The 17627-nt window shown below is 40.5% G+C and overlaps 1 pseudogene; it reads right to left on the bottom strand.

The window, feature by feature from the left end:
* Nucleotides 1-8277: 8277 nt before the first annotated feature.
* LOC112133498 (heterogeneous nuclear ribonucleoprotein A1-like) lies at nucleotides 8278-9285 on the bottom strand (annotated as a pseudogene).
* Nucleotides 9286-17627: the final 8342 nt, after the last annotated feature.

Here is a 17627-nt window from a genome sequence, read left to right as displayed (position 1 = left end):
AGGTCAAAGAAACCAAATGAAAGAGCTCCCAATGCCCAAGGCTGGAAAATTTTGAGCAGTGAGATAAATGAAGTAGTATTGGATTATAACCCAAAGTATAAAATAAATATCTATGAGTCCTTACTGAAATAAAATAAAAACATAAACAAATAAATCAATGGGTCAAGAGACAAATCTACTGTGCAATTGAATTCCACATAATGCACACAAATACTTCACTTTCAAGGAAGGGGAGCATACATTCCCACCTCTTAAGTGTGGACTGCACATAGTGACTTAATTTCAAAAAGTATGGCCTGGAAATAGGGGGAAAAAAATAGCTTTATAGTAAAGAAACCTGACACGCACTACCTCAGCCCAGTGATCAAGATGAACACCAACAGTGACAAATCATGTTGCTGGTATATACACTTGAAAAGATGTGATTAATATGGCAGTTTACCTCTGTGATCTTCCTTCCAAGAACACATAATTCCAGTCTAATCTTTAGTAAAACAGCAGACAAATCCCAATCGAAGGACATTCTACAAACTATTTGACCAATACTCATGAAAACTGTCAAAGGTGCTAAAAATGAGGTAAGTCTGAGAAACTGTCACAGGCATGAGGAGTTAAGGAGACATGACTACTAAATGTAATATGGCTTCCTGTATTGGATCTTGGACAGACAAAGGACATTAGATAAAACAAAGGAAATCTGAATAATGTGTGGACTTTAGTTAATAATAATGTATCAAAATTCTTTTATCAATTGTAAAAAATGTACCACACTAATGTAAGATGTTGATAATAGAGGAAATTGGGTGTGAGGTACATGGAAACTCTTTGTACTATTTTTGGAGTATTTCTGTAAATCTAAAACTGTTCTAAAATAAAATGTTTATTTTTAAAATGTAGTACAATTTATAATCACATCAAAACTACAAGATTCTTAGAAATAAGTTGAACAAAAGATGTGTAAGACCTATATGCTAAAAACTAAAACTCATTTCTGACAGAAATTGACCTATACAATCATATCATCCCAATCAAAATCTTAGCAGGATTTTTAAAAATAGAAATGGTCTATCTCATTTGTCTAAAGTTTATATGCAAATTTAAAGAATATAGGATTCTTTAACTATTTTGAAAAGGAAGAACAAAATTAGAGGACTTTTACTATCAGATTTTAAGGCTTATTATAAATTCACAATAATCATGAGAATGTCGCATTAGTGTAAATACAGACACATAGATCAGTGGAGCCAAGTACATAGTTCAGAAATAGACCTACGTATATGATAAATTCATTTTTAACACAAGTGCTAAGGTAATTCAATAGGTAAGTTATGGTCTTTTTGTAAAACAGTGCTGGAGTATTTACATATTCATATGGAAAAAATGAATTTCAATTCTTACCTTATGCCATACACAAAAACTAATTCAAAATGAATTGTATACATAAACATACAAGCCAACCCTATAAAACTTCTGGAAGAAAACAAGAGACAAAGTATTCATGACTTTGACATAGTCAAAAATATTTTATACAGGACACAAAACATTAATGAGAAGACAAACAATCCAATATGGGTAAATGGTTTGAAGAAGACACATCAAAAAAAAGATATACAAATGGACAAGAAATACATAAAAAAGATTCTCAGCAACGTGGGGAAAAGCAAACTACAATCACAATGAGATACCATGACACACCCACTTGAATGACTACAGTTAAGACCGAGGCCTGATGCAGTGGCTCATGCCTGTAACCTCAGTGTTTTCGGAGGCCAAGGTGGGAGGATCACTTGAGGCCAGGAGCTCAAGGCTGCAGTGAGTTATGAATGCACCACTGCACTTCAGCCTGGGTGACAGAATAAGACCCTGGCTCTAAAAAAAAGAAGAAGACTGATAATTGTAAGTGTCGGCAAAATTATGGAGCAACTGGACCTCTCATATATTGCTAGTGGGCATATAAAATGAAACCATCACTTTAGGGAACAATTTAATTGCTTCTTAGAAAGTTAAACATACATTTACCCTATGACTGAGCCATTCTTCTCCAAGGTATTTTGTCTAAGAAACACAAAAATATGTCCACCAAAAGACTTTTGCAATATTCATAGCAGCTTCATTTGTAATAGCTCCAAATGAGAAGCCACCCAAATGTCTACCAACAGGTGGATGAATAAACAAACTGCAGAATACAGGTTGAAAATCTGAAATCCAAAATGCTACATCTGAAACCTTTTGAGCACCAGTATGACACCACAAGTGGAAAATGACACATCTGACTTCATGTTGTGCACATGAAGTCAAAATGCATGTGCACAATACAGTTTATTCAACGTCCCCAAGGCAGGAATAACCCTCCCAGCCATTTTCAAAAGCCATCCAGCAGAATGCCTCCTCATTCCTAGGAGACCCACTTCCTGGTCCTTCACTTGCTTCTGATGTTTCTTCTCACCAAAAAATACAATAAAATGCAGTATACGGTAACCTTTTAATTAAAACACAGCATCCAAGATAGGGATTGAGAGCCTGGCATTGTTTGTTTTTGCTAACAGCTGATACAGGCATTCCATTGATGCTTCTGTGCTGCTTAGTCACACTGAACACATTGTTTTTTCACTCTGTGAATGGTATATCATATTTCTACTCTTAAGTACTTATGTGTGAATAAATGTAAGAAAATAACTGCTTATTGATAGCATATAAATTCAGAGCCAGGTAGTATATAAATTCATCAATGATAGTGATGCCAAACACCACCAATTGTCCACATAGATGGCTGAGATAGTGATACCTTTGCTTTCTGATGATTCAAAATACACAAGCTTTGTTTCTAGCACAAAATTATTTAAAATATTTTACAAAATTACCTTCAGACTATGTGTATAAGATGCACATGAAACAAATGAATTCCATGTGTAGACCTGGGTCCCATCTCCAAGATATCACATGTATTTGCAAATATTCCAAAATCTGAAAAAATCTGAAATCTGAAGCACTTGTGGTCCCCAGCAATTCAGGTAAGGGATACTCAACCTGTATGTATGCAATGGAATAATACTCAGAAAAAAAAATTAAAAACCTATTGACATACACAGCATAGATAACCTCACAAATATTCTGAACATAAGAAGACAGATGCGAGCAGTACATACTGTGTCATTTCACTTCCACCAAGTTCTAGAACTGGCAAAACTAACTCCTTATGCTAGATAACAGATCTGTGTTTGTCTGATAAGGGGAACAACCTGTTGGCTAGAAAAGATGTGAGGAAACTTGCTGGAATGATTATAATGTCCTATGTCTTAGTCAGAGTGACGGTTACGTTGGAGTGTGCATTTTTCAAAACTTGTACACTTACAATACTCCACTTTATTGTATGTCAATTATACCTACAACACTGATACATAAATGTTTAAAAGTTCCACGTGGTGTTAGGAGAGGGATGTCGGTGGCACACCAGCAGGTGAAGGGAAATACATGGAGACAGCAGTCTTTATCTCCCTTTATGTCCCATATCCTCTGGCAGGAAAGGAGAATCCTGTGTCAGGCAATCAAATCTGAGGTCAGCCCATGTGGACACACTAGGTAGCGAAGGGTGCAAATAATTAAATACAATGAAGAAAATGCTCTGATAGGACTTATGTAAGTGTTAGGAGAACACAAGAGGGGCGACCTACTCTGCCAATAAGAGGACTTCCATGGGGAGGTGCCAACCAGAGCTGTGAAGGGAAAATCAGATGTGTTAGAAGAAGAAATCCTAAGTGGTGGTAATGAAGAAAAGATAGGCAGAGGCAAAGGAGCAGAGAAGAGCAGAGCTTGGTTCGGGAATAAGTTCAAAATGGATGAAGGATGCGGCACCATGGAAGGAAAATGTGGATGAGGGTGTGTGACGTCAGGCCCCATACATCAGAGAATTCCGATGTGTCCTTTGGAGGTGATTGGGAGGCATTAACCTGAGAAGACCGTGGCAAGATTTTGATCTCGGAAAGCTCACTGTAGGAACCATGGGACATAGAATAGAGGAGGAACAGGAAGAGATGCTGGAGATCACAGGAGTCTAAGACAGCGACTGAGGCAAGAGATAATATCCTGGAGCAGCGGAAGTAGGGGGCACTAAGGAGGTGATAAGAAGAGAAGGGGCAGAGTTCAGCACCTGCCAAAATCCCTGAAGCAGGCACAAGTCCAAGTCCATTATCTCTCTCAAAATGAAACTCACCCTAACATCTCAACCTCTTCAGCCATCATAAAACTAATTCAGTAGATCTAGTTATAGATCCATTGAGTTCTTCATTACCACCACTTAGGATTCCTTCTTCTAGCATATCTGATTTTCCCTCCACAGCTCTGATTGGCAACTCCCCGTGGAAGTCCTCCTATTGGCAGAGTTGATCACCCCTCTTGGGTTCCCCTAACACTTACATAAGTCCTACCAGAGCATTTTCCTCATTGTATTTAACCTCGTTGTGGTTAGAAAGGAAGGGATACATCACCTCTGAGCACGGGCGCATTATAATTTCTCTTTACGTCAGCAGGCGTGGCAAGAATTTCAAAAGAGTGGTCACCGCTGTGTTTTTGGGTACTGATTGCCTTTCTAAAGCATGTTGGATGGGAAACTTGTTTTTGACCTTGCCCTTTAGTCTTGCTTCAAGGTTGATTGAAATTCCTGTGCACACTGTAGTGTCTGTAAATCTGGAGTTTACATTTAATCTTGCCATTCATTTTTCTCCCACATACCCAGGATGAGGCTAATTCTCTTTATCCTAATGAGATCTGGATTGCAGAACCGTGCCACTGTATTTGGTGTCTGGTGGCAGCTTGCACAAGTGGTTATCCCCTCATGTCATGGCATGTTTACTCAAATGAAAACAGAAACAGCAGACTGGGCACTTACTCTTTGAATATTTAGTGAGGATGGAAATGTTCCAAGTTGTCCCTCCAATGAGAGTTCCGAAAATGAAGAAATGATCTACTACACCTGACATGGGAATTGTGGTAATGACTCCACCTCCAAGTTTCAAGTAGTCATTCTTCCATAAGTCATTATTGAGCCCCACAATGTTCTGGGCCCTGTGCTGTATACTGGGGGCTACCAGAAAGGGGGGGTCCTGAGGGGTCATGAGGGGACAGAAGAAGGTGGTTCACATGTTCCCATCAGAGCTCTCTGGAGACATCTCAGGTGCTTCTTGGCTCTTGTGGAATGTGGGACTGGATTGGAGCTGTAGGCATACTAGAGCAGAGCCTGGGAGATGCTCCTGGCACTCAGGGCATGGGAGTCCTCAGCTCAGAGACTCTGATTACACGGTATGTAGACATATGGGGCAGAAAGACTCTTCTTCTGTTGGGGAGCTGCAGAGGTCACCACCCCCTGAGGCTCTGACCTGGTGGACTCTGGGAGCAGGCCAAGAAGAGTGTTGACATCTCTTTCCATTCACCTGAGCCTCTTCACCTGCAGAAGTGTCCCCACTTCCTCCTAGAGACTCCTTTCTCCTTCTTTGCAGCCTCTTTGTTCACCCAGACCCAACTCCAATGACATCTCCTCCATGAAGGCTTTTGGATAACTTAGGGCAGAGTTGATACTCCATCTTAAGTGCTCTCACAATTCTTATATGTCACAGAGGAGGTGGCACTATAGCTGGGCTCAAAGAATGGATAGGATTCTGGAGGCATTGTGTGTAAAAAATACACACATGGGCCAGTCACAGCGTGATGTCTTGGAAGGGCAAATGCATTCAGTCACTTATTCACTCACTCACTCGTTCATTCTGTGTATATTGTTGAGTTCTGACAAGGTGCCAAGTCAGTGTTCAGTGGTGAGAATCCAACTGGGACTCTGATAGACTTGGTCCAGGCCTGCACAGAGAGGTAAGTTAGTTTCTCTCTCATGTGAACACACACACTTGCTTTCCAAAACTGACCTGCTGCATTGACAACTGCAGCCTCTGTGTTGTCCTGACCTGCTAGTTCAGTCTCAGGAAGAGTTGGGAGTTTATAGCAGATTAATAACAAAATGCTACAGAGATTTGCATATAGAAGAGAGAACCACAATCTTCATCCAATTTTTAAATACAAATAAGGCTTTTTCTTTTTCTGTTCTTGCTATACGCTGGGCAATAATCTTCTTAGAAATTGTATATCTCTGAAGCTAATTGCAAGATGTATTTTTCTGGATTTTTTTCCATTTATTTCCCCACAGAAAGAAATATTTGTTTCTAAATGTAAAGAAGATCTTCTGATCAGTTATGTATCCTCTGGAAATAAAAATGAACTGAATTATTCTAAGTTGAATGCCATAGTATTTACCACAGTGGAAGAAAAAAGATGGGTTATAATTTATTTTTGAGAACCATTCAGAAAACTCAAAGGGATTTTTATATACTCATACCAATTATTGGGGCTGTATTCCCCCAAATTTGGGTGGTTTTGACCTCAGCCTGATTTTTGTTGTAACTGTTCAACCTCCTGTTCAATGAGTTATAAATGAGTTAAATTGTTTATTACTCTTCAAATAAGTGAGCTAAATGAAGTTTTATTTGGAAGGAATGTATGATACCTTTTGAAATAACAGGTGGTTCACCAGAGGGTCAGAGATGGTCAGAGAGTCAGGGGATGTGGGTTTATGGGCCCAGAAGCCCAAACTTGCACCACTGTTGAGGGTGGAATTCAGCAACCACTGCCAGTCACCAGGTAAGGCTCAGGTCGTAGAGGAATCAGCAAGGGATTCTCAGCCTTCATTCATCCAGCAAACCCATTCTGAGAGATCCAGGTAGCCTTTAGTGCAAACGGGGAACAATAAGTACCCTGCAGAAAAGAACCTGGAGAAACTCCAATGGGCAGGAAGCCATGAGATAAATGATCATGGAGGACAGAGGAGAAAAGCACCTCCCCCAGCCCCAGGGAGGAGGGAGAGGTGTGATGAAAGGAAGAAGGAAAAGGTGATACACAAAGAAAACTCAAAGGGCAAATAGAAGTGAGCCGGGTGAACAGGGCTCATGACATGCCAGAGAGAAGCAGCAGCATGTGCAAAAATGTGGGTGTGAAGTGTGACCAGAAATGTTGCAAACTGCAGGTCACTTCGTTTGGCTGGAGTAGCGAAGGCATGAAAAATATGGGGAGGAAAGGGGCCTGACTGTATTGTGGACACCTGTTAAACACTATGTTTAACCATTACTAGGACCCAACTCTGGAGTCTTTCTGGGGGAGCCTGAGCCAACAACCACCTCTGGAGTCTTTCTGGGGGAGCCTGAGCAAGTTACTTCAACTCCCTGAAACTTGGTTTTCTCATCTGTAAAAGGGGCATAATAGCAGCGCTTCCATATAGAGCTGTAAATGAACTAGTACTCAACATTATGTACATCATTTTGCCTTCATGGACTTCACATTCTGGTAAGTAACACATGCAATATGCTTGGCTCAATAAAAAGCATAGTATAAGTCCTTAAAATATTCTAACTGACCCGTCTTTTACTTTTGGTCACTAACCTCATTATTATTACTCTTTGGCTTATCTCAAGAGAGAATGTTCTTCCTACCAATCTTCATTTCCTAGGGATCTCACCCACAAAAACTCCATGTAAAAGCCAATCAGATGATTCTTGCTTTCCTAACACTTCGTGCCCCAATGTGAAAATATTGCCTTATGTGACTATTTTGGTGCTAATTAGAAAACACATTTATTTATCTCTTTTATTACTTTGTTCAAGATAATTAAATCATTTATTGATTACACATGACAATGGGTGATACACATACTTCATTTCCATCTTTAATTTTATCTGCTACCATTAATCAATTTAGATGTATTCCATAGGATGTGCCAACAATGATCTTTATAACCAGTAATTCCATGATTTCCCTTTTAATGGTGAACTTCAGGTCACAACAGTAACCATCAGTTCAACTACACCAAGGTTTCTGAAGACAATGGCTTTTCTACCCACAAGATTGTAAATAAATTCCAAATAGAATCTGTCATCACCCTGAAGGAATCTAACTTCACACTGTTGGGGAAGTTTACCAAGGTGGCTTCAGAGTAAAGTAACTTTACACAGAACATTTTTTTAAAAGACACATTTATTCGGCATCATGTCAGACTATTACATTTAGCAATCAATAGCATGGGTGCAAAAACAAAAAAGCTACATTAAAACCCTTTGTTGGAATGCTTTATACTTTCCACAGAACAGAAACTAAAATCACTGGTTATCCAATTAGTCACAAATACAGTTCTTGAGTTTTTGCCCATACACGTGAGTATTTGTCTAAAACATGTCTTATTTATAGTAGCTAGGCCCTGCCACCACTGTGCTTGGCTGAGTTCACAAATCTGTTGTAACCTGTAGCTTCCCTGTCACTTCTCTGACTCTCCTCTCCTGCTAAGCTGTTTCCTGGCAGTAACGAAAATCTTCGGACACTGCCATAGCTACTGCTGCTACTGGAACTGGCATAGCCACCTTGGTTTTGTAGTTTGGCAAAGTATTGGCATCTACCACCACAGGGGCCAGACCTTCTTCCTCCAAAGTTTCTTGTCTTTATGCATCCAAAATTTGAAGACTGATTGTTGTAATTGCCAAAATCATTGTAGCTTCCACCACCTCCAAAATTGCTTGCATCATTACCAAATCCATTATAGCCATCCCCACTGCCACCATATCCACCACCACCAGGGCTGCCACCAAAGCCACCAAAACCACTGAAGTTCCCTCCATGACCAAAGTTGTCATTCCTGCCAAAACCACCTCCACGACCACCACCAAAGTTTCCAGATCCACTTTAACCTCTTTGGCTGGATAAAGCACTAGCTATCTCTTGCTTTGACAGGGCTTTTCTTACTTCAAAGTTGTAGCCATTCACACAGGATGGTATTTCTGAATGACAATCTTATCCACAGAGTCATGGTCATCAAAGGTTACAAAGGCAAAACCCCTTTTCTTGCCACTGCTTCTGTCAGTCATGATTTCAGTCACTTCAATTTTCCCATACTGTTCAAAATAATCTCTTAGGTAATGTTCTTCAGTGTTGTCTTTAAAGCCACCAGCAAGTATCTTTTTTACAGTTAAGTGGGCACCTGGTTTTGAGAATCTTCTCTTGAGACAGCTCTCTTTGGTTCCGTGTTTCTTCCATCCACCTTGTGTGGATGGCTTGCGTTCATGGCTGCATCCACTCCTCTTCCGCAGTAGCATATGTGACAAACCCAAAGCCCATGGAGTGCTTGGTGTTTGGATCCCTCATTACCACACAGTCTGTGAGCATTCCCCATCGCTCAAAATGACTGCTCATATGTTCATCAGTTATTTCAAAGCCCAACTCTTTGATGGAGAGCTTCTGCAGCTGTTCAGTCTCTTTAGGAGACACTGACTTAGACACAGTGACAGTCGGAAGAGGTCTTTAACAATACTTCCTCAGTGGCATCCACAGGCAGAAAGCTGTTTCCCTTTTAAATGGTAAATTGTAGACATCCCATGGGGAGAGACATGAACTACATACAGAGTAAAACCATTTGTACAAGGAAACTGACCGCTATAAATTAACAAGGAAACTAAATGAACTAGAAAGAACTTCCTATGTTTCCCCTGAGTTTCTTTTTTTTTATTATTATTATTATACTTTAAGTTTTAGGGTACATGTGTACAATGTGCAGGTTAGTTACATATGTATACCTGTGCCATACTGGTGTGCTGCACCCATTAACTCGTCTTTTAGCATTAAGTATATCTCCTAATGCTATCCCTTGCCCCCTCCCCCCACCCCACAACAGTCCCCAGAGTGTGATGTTCCCCTTCCTGTGTCCATGTGTTCTCATTGTTCAATTCCCATCTATGAGTGAGAACATGTGGTGTTTGGTTTTTTGTCCTTGCGATAGTTTGCTGAGAATGATGATTTCCAATTTCATCCATGTCCCTACAAAGGACAAGAACTCATCATTTTTTATGGCTGCATAGTATTCCATGGTGTATATGTGCCACATTTTCTTAATCCAGTCTATCATTGTTGGACATTTGGGTTGGTTCCAAGTCTTTCCTATTGTGAATAGTGCCGCAATAAACATATGTGTCCATGTGTCTTTATAGCAGCATGATTTATAGTCCCTTGGGTATATACCCAATAATGGGATGGCTGGGTCAAATGGTATTTCTAGTTCTAGATCCCTGAGGAATCACCACACTGACTTCCACAATGGTTGAACTAGTTTACAGTCCCACCAACAGTGTAAAAGTGTTCCTATTTCTCCACATCCTCTCCAGCATCTGTTGTTTCCTGACTTTTTAATGATTGCCATTCTAACTGGTGTGAGATGGTATCTCATTGTGGTTTTGATTTGCATTTCTCTGGTGGCCAGAGATGATGAGCATTTTTTCATGTGTTTTTTGGCTGCATAAATGTCTTCTTTTGAGAAGTGTCTGTTCATATCCTTCACCCACTTTTTGATGGGGTTGTTTGTTTTTTCTTGTAAATTTGTTTGAGTTCATTGTAGATTCTGGATAATAGCCCTTTGTCAGATGAGTAGGTTGTGAAAATTTTCTCCCATTCTGTAGGTTGCCTGTTCACTCTGATGGTAGTTTCTTTTGCTGTGCAGAAGCTTTTTAGTTTAATTATATCCCATTTGTCAATTTTGGCTTTTGTTGCCATTGCTTTTGGGGTTTTAGACATGAAGTCCTTGCCCATGCCTATGTCCTGAATGGTAATGCCTAGGTTTTCTTCTAATGTTTTTATGGTTTTAGGTCTAATGTTTAAGTCTTTAATCCATCTTGAATTAATTTTTGTATAAGGTGTAAGGAAGGGATCCAGTTTCAGCTTTCTACATATGACTAGCCAGTTTTCCCAGCACCATTTATTAAATAGGGAATCCTTTCCCCATTTCTTGTTTTTGTCAGGTTTGTCAAAGATCAGATAGTTGTAGATATGTGGCGTTATTTCTGAGGGTTCTGTTCTGTTCCATTGATCTATATCTCTGTTTTGGTAGCAGTACCGTGCTGTTTTGGTTACTGTAGCCTTGTAGTATAGTTTGAAGTCAGGTAGCGTGATGCCTCCAGCTTTGTTCTTTTGGCTTAGGATTGACTTGGTGATGCGGGCTCTTTTTTGGTTCCATATGAACTTTAAAGTAGTTTTTTCCAATTCTGTGAAGAAAGTCATTGGTAGCTTGATGGGGATGGCATTGAATCTATAAATTACCTTGGGCAATATGGCCATTTTCACGATATTGACTCTTCCTACCCATGAGCATGGAATGTTCTTCCATTTGTTTGTATCCTCTTTTATTTCATTGAGCAGTGGTTTGTAGTTCTCCTTAAAGAGGTCCTTCAGGTCCCTTGTAAGTTGGATTCCTAAGTATTTTATTCTCTTTGAAGCAATTGTGAATGGGAGTTCACTCATGATTTGGCTCTCTGTTTGTCTGTTATTGGTGTATAAGAATGCTTGTGATTTTTGTACATTGATTTTGTATCCTGAGACTTTGCTGAAGTTGCTTATTAGCTTAAGGAGATTTTGGGCTGAGACGATGGGGTTTTCTAAATACACAATCATGTCATCTGCAAACAGGGACAATTTGACTTCCTCTTTTCCTAATTGAATACCCTTTATTTCCTTCCCCTGCCTAATTGCCCTGGCCAGAACTTCCAACACTATGTTGAATAGGAGTGGTGAGAAAGGGCATCCCTGTCTTGTGCCAGTTTTCAAAGGGAATGCTTCCAGTTTTTGCCCATTCAGTATGATATTGGCTGTGGGTTTGTCATAGATAGTTCTTATTATTTTGAGATACGTCCCATCAATACCTAACTTATTGAGAGTTTTTAGCGTGAAGTGTTGTTGAATTTTGTCAAAGGCCTTTTCTGCATCTATTGAGATAATCATGTGGTTTTTGTCTTTGGTTCTGTTTATATGCTGGATTACATTTATTGATTTGTGTATATTGAACCAGCCTTGCATCCCAGGGATGAAGCCCACTTGATCATGGTGGATAAGCTTTTTGATGTGCTGCTGGATTCGGTTTGCCAGTATTTTATTGAGGATTTTTGCATCAATGTTCATCAAGGATATTGGTCTAAAATTCTCTTTTTTGGGTGTGTCTCTGCCCGGCTTTGGTATCAAGATGATGCTGGCCTCATAAAATGAGTTAGGGAGGATTCCCTCTTTTTCTATTGATTGGAATAGTTTCAGAAGGAATGGTACCAGTGCCTCCTTGTACCTCTGGTAGAATTCGGCTGTGAATCCATCTGGTCCTGGACTCTTTTTTGTTGGTAAGCTATTGATTATTGCCACAATTTCAGATCCTGTTATTGATCTATTCAGATTTAGTCTTCCTGGTTTAGTCTCAGAAGAGTGTATGTGTCGAGGAATTTATCCATTTCTTCTAGATTTTCTAGTTTATTTGCATAGAGGTGTTTGTAGTATTCTCTGATGGTAGTTTGTATTTCTGTGGGATCAGTGGTGATATCCCCTTTAAAAGAAAAAAAGAGAGAAGAATCAAATAGACGCAATAAAAAATGATAAAGGGGATATCCCCTGAGTTTCAAAAAGGAGTCTGTCCATCTGATACTAACCAAAGTCATAAATAAAATATTAGCAAATGAAATCCAGCACTGAGTTTAAATAAAGAAAACTGATGTTAATGGCAGAATGGTTCCATATTAGGATATGCATTAATATAATTAGTCACATCAATATATGGAGAGATGAAAGGAAATGGCAGTTTTGATCATGGCGGAGCAGCTTCCACTGAGTGACTGAAATAGAAGCTCTGACTGCGGTGAGCCCAAGGGTGAATTACATGAGGAATTGAGACAGCAGTTATAGAAGAGTCTTTCCAAGCTTGTAGGAAATAGCATAGGAAAGACAGAGATGGGGTAGGAGCTTGAGACAGGGCTCAGGGACAAAGGCTAAGTTAAGGTATGTACCTTTTCAAGGTTTAAATATTAGAACATATTTATAGCCTGCAAGATAGGTGTCAATGCTGGGGGAATGTGTCAATATTAAAAAAGGGGAGGGGAAGGGAGGGGAAAGAAGGGAAGGGAAGGGAAGGGAAGGGAAGGGAAGGGAAGGGAAGGGAAGGGAAGGGAAGGGGGTGAAGCTTCCAACTCTCAGTGAGTCTGATAAGGGGTTAAGAGCACAGACTCTAGGGCCAGACTGATGGGTTTGCATCCTGTCTCCATCATTTATTAGCTGTGTGACCTTGGGCAAAATACTTAACCTCTCTGTGCCTCATATCCTCCCCTGTAAGGTAAAAATACTAATGATTCCTTCCTCATAGAGTTGCTACAGGATTAAATAAATTAATATTTTATAAAGTGCTTAGAACAATGTCTGGCAATATCTGTTAAATAAAACAAATAAAATCTCTGTCTTCTACTAAGTAATTCTTTGTACTACTTGTTATTAATACTACTGGGTATAGAAAATGTATTATTATATCTATTGTAGAATAGAAATTATTTCTTTCTGATTGGGTACAGAGAAAAGGATGGCAACAGGAATTGAAAATATGCCAGATAATTAGAGGAAGAGTTGAGATCAAGGGTTGCCCATGCCACCTATGATCATCATGGAAGAGAGGCCAGGTTCCCCGGAGTGTTGAAGGTGATGAGTCAGCCAGAAATCCCCAGATCCCACTCTGCCCCAGGATCATATTGGCCATTGTAACAAAACAAGGAAGGAGTGTGAAGGAAGAAGGAGGCAGAGCAGAATAAAGTGGCACCCAGGGTGAAGAGAGAGCCCAGGAGAAGAGCCAGGTGGTTAAAGAAGGACCTCCATGTTTGTTCCTTTATGCTTCCATATTATTTGAATCTTTGATAATGAAAATGTGTCAATATAATATTTAGGCAGCTAAAAGAATTAATAAAGTGCAAGATGTAACTATCCAGGGAAAGCGAGAAAGGGCACACAGGAAGATATCCCTGTATTGTTTTGTACAACTGCATGTGAATCTATAAGTGCCTCTGTAGAAATTTCAATTTAAAAAAAAAGATAAAGAAGAGTGTTCTTGGGGGAAAAAAAATCCCTACACTGTCTTCCTCACTGTGATCCCCGTCGCCACATCAGATGGACAGATGGGTATATATTTTATATGTAGAAATTAAAATTACGACAAAAGGCACATTTCTATCTGTGCATAATACATCATGGACCAGGCAAAAAGACTGAAGCAAAGGATATTCTGACAGGCCCTTGAGGGGGAAAGGCCGGCAATCAGCCCCTCAAGGGCCTGTGAGAATATCCTTTGCTTTGGTCTCTTTGCCTGGTCCATGTGTTTTTTTGGGTTTTGTTTTTTGTTTTTTTGGTTTTTTGTTGTTGTTGTTGTTTTAGCTCAGAATTTTGGTGTTGTCAGTGTGCTAAGAACTGAGCAGCGTGCAAAGGTGGACAAACAGGAGCCCAGTTCACAGCATCGACAGATGAACACATTTGTCATGTGTTCATGACAGCACAACCTAGTCACTAAGAACAGGGGTTTTATTAAAAGGCAACCTTTAGATTCAAATCTCTCTACTGCCACTTACTACCTGTGTGGCTTCGGACAATTTTCTAAACCTCTCTGGGCCTTTATTTCCTCATCTGTAATAATTAGACTATTACTGTATCACCTTATTTGGAAGAAGAAATGTCAGGAGACTTCATGACAAGCATGGCAATTAACAAGAATGTTGATATTGACTACCCTCAAAACTTTTTGAAGACGATAGTTAAGGAACAAAGTATGTATTACACGCAAGCCCAAAGAATACAGAGTAGGCAAAAGGGGAGAGTGGCATCAACAATATTTTTAGAATATAGAAAATTGCTGAAGGAAAGTAACAGACCAGACTGAACAGAGGAAGTTGAAAACTAAAAGTGTCTACCCAGGCTTTCTTGTAAAATCCAAGTATAAAAGAATTAAAAGGAATTTTGGCAATCAAGGTTCTCTCTTTAAAATGGGACCTAAGACTCAAAGAACAGCAACTTGCTCAGGGAGACGTGGTAGCAAGAAGCAGAGCTGGAACTAGACCAGATTAGATCATGACATGCCAGAGAGATGAAGCAGCATATGCAAAAATATGGGTGTGAAGTGTGACCAGTCATGTTGCAAACTGCAAGTCACTTCATTTGGCGGAGTAGCAAGAGCATGAAAAATACAAGGAGGAAAGGGGCCTGACTGTACTGTAGACACCTGTTAAACACTCTGTTTAACCATTACTAGAATCCAACCAACAACCAGCTCTGGAGTCTTTCTGGGGGAGCCTGAGCAAGATACTGCAACCCCCTGAGCCTTCTTGCTGGTCTGGCTGCTGATGACCTAACTCAAATCCTAATGCTTTGCCATTAGGTATTTCTTCTTCCTTGATTTGATATCTAAGCAGGAATGTCCAGTGCACAGACCAAAGTCAGGATCTTCTGTTTTTCCTAGTCTGGGGCTATAGAAGTCTGCAGGAAGGTTACTGAGATGGGAAGAAATGAAGAGGGAAGAAAGGAACCAGATGGAGCACTTCAGCATCTCCACAGCCAAATAACCTTGACAGACTGTTTGATTTTTACAGAAAGTATCTGCAAAGGCAGAGATGCACTGCAGAAGACAGCGACATGAAGGAGGCCACTTTTGATATCTTGAAACTAGTGGAGGTTCAGAATGAATTTGCTGCTCCTCTGGCCCCAGGTGACAGAGCTATTGGAAGCCTGAATGGAGTTCAGCAAATTAATCTTGCATATTTTATGGGTCCTCAATGCTGCATTCCTGATGTTGATTACTGACTCCACCAGTGCAGGGGGGATTTGTTTTATGGTGATTTCAATTACAGATAACTGTTATACCCAGAATCACACAGCAGCTGTTTGTAAACCAGAACTTGATATGAACGCAGGCTGTCGAAGGCCAAGGACTGCCCAGAACATGCTTTTAATTTAAAGCTGATGAGAAATAGCTGTTTCTAGAGAAAGAAGTTCTGTTCTTTTCATGTTGTGTGTCCTTTGAATTCAGTATAACACAGAAATGAAATATGACAGCATTCATGCTTAATGCGACTTTCTGGTTTTCTATTGGGGATAACCGGGATTTTAATATTGTTATCTGGTGGGCAGAGAGAAATGACCTAGCAATTCTGACACCCCCAACTTGGATTCTCTGCGTTATAGAATAGGTTCCTGGCTTCATGCAAGGGACTCGGGAGGATGCCGATGCATGACACCTAGAAACACCAGGGGGCGCTGCAGGGTGGCAAAGGGCCTTCAGGCATGCAGGCCTTTTTGCTTGTCATGCTTGGCGACTGAAAGACAGCCTTCCTCTGCTTAAGCCACCAATGTGTGCATAGCCAAGGGCAGCAGGCTGAGCATCTCCATTTGAGAGACCAAGTCTCAGGCAAGTGGTAGCCCCATCGCAGAGGCCTAGAGCATCACAACTGCAAAGGAGCAGGCGTTTAGTATAACCTGGCATTTCACTGAGGGTAAACTGAGGTCTTGGGGGCAGGTCAAGGTAACAGGAAATTGGAATCTCACCTTGGACTAAAATCAGACTTCAGTGCTAAGTTCAGAAACCCATTATTTTCATTTTCTTACTGATTCCTCATACCAGAGTCTGAAAAGGCAAAATGTTTGAATCTTCCATCTCACATTTTCCATCAAATCATCTTGAAGAATGCCACACTGTTGGGCTCTCTTTTCTGTTTTAAAAACCTGGTGGTCAGCCCTGTAGCTATCCCACCCCAGGAACAATGGTTTACAGTAAAGGAGAGTAACAGAGACTCAGCCCTGTCACCCTCCAGTGCCAGTGTGTGTAAGTGTACAGAACAAATTTATTTCCCTGTGTCTACACTTGCATAGTTTTGACCCCGTGCACATAAGTCCTAACCCCTCCCAGACTTTTTCTTTCTGGTCCAAAGAGTACTCCCTGCATTTTCCATTCCACAGGCCTGGCATGAATCCCACACACTAATATAATTAATTTTAATTTTTATAAAGAAAAACAATGTATTGTTGAGATTTGTGGGGATCCCCATGGAAACCAGGAATCCATATCCTCACCAACCCATGACACAAATCAAAGTAACTATTTTTTATACCTAAATGATTAGCATATAAGCCCTGTTTATAGAAGTCTCTCCAGCAAATTCCCAGTAATTGCTCCAGGCTCTTCCTCTCAGACCTCCTTGTCTGGCCAGACACAGCTGCTTCTTCTTCCTAGTCTGGCTGCTGATGACCACATCATCCCAGCTTTGGGATGAGGACATTTTGCTTTTCAATTCCTCATTGCACAGATTTAGGGAAGCATACATCTTCCCAAAAGGCAACTCCATTCTGGAGCTGGCCATTGCAAAGGCCCATGGGCTCTGCCTCACGCAGAGTGTGTAGAGAGGCTGGTCCTTGTGCACCTCCCAGCCTATCCCCGATAGTGGGACCTGACTCATCGCCTCCACTAGGATGCTCCAGACATCTTCATGCACATTGTCTCCCAAGCCCCTCTGCACTCTTGGCCCCAGATTAGGAACATAGTCCTTCTATACCCCCTATCCAATGCCAGCAACCCTCCTGCTCTAGAATTAACTTCTTCTCAGGTTGACAATGGAAACCTCTACTTCCTCAGGAAGCCACCCACAAGTGCACCCTGGAAAAAAAAGTCATAAAACCCAACAGTATCTGGCTTTTTACTACAATAAATAACAGCCCAAAGCTGGGTATGG

This window comes from Pongo abelii, chromosome 4 (genome assembly GCF_028885655.2).
Source record: "Pongo abelii isolate AG06213 chromosome 4, NHGRI_mPonAbe1-v2.0_pri, whole genome shotgun sequence".
In the NCBI taxonomy this organism is placed as follows: Eukaryota; Metazoa; Chordata; class Mammalia; order Primates; family Hominidae; genus Pongo; species Pongo abelii.
The sequence above is the reverse complement of the archived record's forward strand: the minus strand, read 5'-3'. Positions and strand labels throughout refer to the sequence as shown.